Source organism: Salmo trutta, chromosome 31 (assembly GCF_901001165.1).
Source record: "Salmo trutta chromosome 31, fSalTru1.1, whole genome shotgun sequence".
NCBI classification, from domain to species: Eukaryota; Metazoa; Chordata; class Actinopteri; order Salmoniformes; family Salmonidae; genus Salmo; species Salmo trutta.
The window spans coordinates 45,083,878-45,087,615 of record NC_042987.1 but is presented as its reverse complement, the minus strand read 5'-3'; positions in this window follow the sequence as shown (position 1 = coordinate 45,087,615).

Sequence of the window (3,738 nt, the reverse complement as noted above, 5' to 3'; positions counted from 1 at the left end):
AAGATGATTCGTTTTTTGTTGTTGTAAAAGCTTTCCTTTTTTCTTTGTATTATCGTTTACCAGATCTAATGTGTTATATTCTCCTTCTTTAATTTCACATTTCCACAAACTTCAAAGTGTTTCCTTTCAAATATAATATGTATAAACATATCCTTGATTCAGGTCCTGGACTACTGTCAGGGACTTCTTCGTCGTCAGACGATATGGCGAAATCATCATCGGAAAATGAGGACCAATATGCAGCAAAGTTGAGATAGTTCATTTTGAACTTTTAATAAATTCCAAAACGAACATACAAAATAACAAAAACGAACTCACGATACACTGACAGTCCTGTTAGGTTTACACACACTAAACACGGAACAATCTCCCACCATTACACAGACAAACACACCCAACTAATATAGGACTTCCAATCAAAGGCAACACCACACAGCTGCCTTCAATTGGAAGTCCACCCCAATTAATCAAACATAGACATACAACTAACTAGATCAGCATAGAAATACGTACACAAGGAACAGTGCCCAAAAACCCCGGAATACTATATCAAATGCCCTTTTAGAAAAACCACCACCCCTAACCACATAAAACAAATACCCTCTGCCACGTCCTGACCAAACTACAATACCAATTAACCCTTATACTGGCCAAGACGTGACAACTACAGGCAGTTAGATTTGGGTATGTCATCTTAGGCGAAAATTGAAAAAAGGGTCTGATCCTTAAAGGTAATTTACCAATTAACAAGTGCAGTCCCAGTACTATGAGGGTCTAAAACCAGACTGGAGCAATTCGTATACATTATTTGTCTTCAGGAAGGCAGTGAGTTGCTGCACAACATCTTTTTCTAAAATGTTTGAGAGGAATGGGAGATATAGGTCGATAGTTTTTGACATTTCCTTGGTCAAGGTTTGGCTTTTTCATTAAAGCCTTTAAAACCGCCAAGTTTACTGAGTTTGGTTCACATCTGGTGGATAGGGAGCCATTTACTATGTTCAACATAGGAGGGCCAAGCACAGGAAGTAGATCTTTCAGTAGTTTAGTTGGAATAGGGTCCAGTATGCAGCTTGAAGGTTTAGAGACCATGCGACTTTCATGAATGTGTCAAGAGACTAAAAAACTTGAGTGTCTCCATTGATCCGAGGTCCTGGCAGTTCTGTGCAGTCTCAGTCTCAACTGAGTTCTGGAGAAATTCGAAGATTTTAAGAGGAGTCCGTAATTTGCTTTCTACTGATCATGATCTTTTCGTCAAAGTTCATAAATTCATCATTACTGATGTGAAGGCCATCCTCTCCTGGTTAGCTTTGCGACAATATCAAAAATACATTTTGGATTGTTTTTATTCTCCTCAAATTAAGATGGAACAGTAGCCTGTTGGAACAGTAGGCTGATGGTACAGTAGGCTGATGGTACAGTAGGCTGATGGAACAGTAGTCTGATGGAACAGTAACAGTAGGCTGATGGAACAGTAGCCTGTTGGAACAGTAGGCTGATGGAACAGTAGGCTGATGGAACAGTAGGCTGATGGAACAGTAGGCAGCCAGCAGCATAGCCCCCTGCATCCCACTGCTGGCTTCTGAAGCTAAGTAGGGTTGGTCCTGGTTGGTCCCTGGATGGGAGACCAAATGCTAATGGAGGTGGTGTTGGAGGGCAAGTAGGAAGCACCCTTTCCTCTGCTCTAAATATCCCAATGCCCCAGAGAAATGATTGGGGACATTGCCATGTGTTGGGTGCTGTCTTTCGAATGGGACGTTAATCGGGTGTCCTGACTCTCTGAGGTCACTAAAGATTCCATGGTACATATTGTAAGAGTAGGGGTGTTAACCCCGGTGTCCTGGCTAAATTCCCAATCTGGACCTCATACCATCATGGTCACCTCATCATCCCCAGCTTACAATTGGATCACTCATTCCCCAGGTTGTTGCTGTAAATTAGTATGTGTTCTCAGTCAACTTACCTGGTTAAATAAAATTCAGTGAGTGCTTTTTGATATTGCAGGGTTCTGATTTTCCAAGCTAGTCGGAAGACTATTTCCAACATTTCCTTTCTAATTTTCTGGGAGCATGCTTCAGGTATTTTCTGGAAGCTTCAGGTATTTTCTGGAAGATTCAGGTATTAGCTGTTTACCAGGGAGCTAATTTCTTGTGACATGTTATTTTCTCCATCCAGGGTTTTACACAAGGTTACATTTAGATACTCAGTTAGGGTGTGACTGCGTCTAGGGTATTACTCAAGGTTACATTTAGATCCTCAGGGGGTTAACTGATTTTTGTACTCCAACATCCTTGGGTAGGTGGAGGGTGTCTGGAAGGCCATCTAGGGTTTTACCCAGGTTTACATTTAGATCCTCAGGTGGTTAACTGATTTTTCTACTCTGCCGTTCTTGGGTAGGTGGAGGGAGTCTGGAAGGGCATCTAGGAATCTTTGGGTTGTCCAAGAATTTATAATGCGGCTTCTGCTGATCCTTCGTTGGGGTCTGAGCAGATTATTTGTTGCGATTTCAAACGTAATAAGATGGTGGTCCGATAGTCCAGGATTATGAGGAAAAACATTTAGATCCACAATATTTATTCCACGGGACAAAACTAGATCCAGGGTATGACTGTGGCAATGGATAGGTCCAGATCCAGGGTATGACCGTGGCAATGCGTAGCTCCATCCCAGCTCTGCATATTTTGCTGCAAAGTAATTGGAACCCCAGGTGTAAAATTGTAAATTACGGCTACTTCTCAGAGGTTTGAATTGTCAAGAGGAGTTAAACAAGGGTGTCCGCTGTCAGCATATATATTCGTTATTGTCAAATTGTCAAATGTCAGTGTGCAGCGGGTAGGACGGAGTCAGGCGCAGGACACAGAACTGAGTAAAAACATAATTTACTCCAATCAATCACAAAATAACTCCACGCACAGAAAATAGCGAACAATAGTTAAAACAACGAACAAACACGCCCAAAACCATGTGGGAACCAGAGGGTTAAATAGGGAATAAATAATAACAATGGAAACCAGGTGTGTACAATCAAGACAAAACAAATGGACAATGAAACATAGATCGGTGGCGGCTAGAAAGCCGGTGACGTCAACCGCCGAACAAGGAAAGGCACCAACTTCGGTGGAAGTCAATCATAGGATGAGGATGAGGATGGCAGCATTTACTTCTTTTTTTTTAAACTCGGACAAAACAGAGATGCTAGTACTAGGTCCCAAGAAACAAAGAAATCTGCTGTTGGATCAGACTATTAATCTCAAATAAAACTGTGAAGAACCTCTGCATTAGACGCTGATCTCTCTTTTGAAGAACGTATCAAGAATATTTCTAGGGCAGCTTTTTACCATCTTTGTAACATTGCAAAATCTGAAAACTTTTGTCCAAAAAGGATGCAGAAAAGCTAATATGTGCCTTTGTCACTTCTAGATTAGACTACTGCAATGCTCTAATACTAACCCAAAACTAACCCTAGCTCCTAACCCTAGCTCCTAACCCTAGCTACTAACCCTAGCTCCTAACCCTAGCTCCTAACCCAAAATTAACCCTAGCTCCTAACCCTAGCTCCTAACCCTAAAACTAACCCTAGCTCCTAACCCTAAACTAACCCTAGTTCCTAACCCTAGCTCCTAACCCTAGCTCCTAACTCTAGCTCCTAACCTTAAACTAACCCTAGCTCCTAACCCTAGCTCCTAACCCTAGCTCCTAACCCTAGCTCCTAACCCAAAACTAACCCTAGCTCCTAACCTT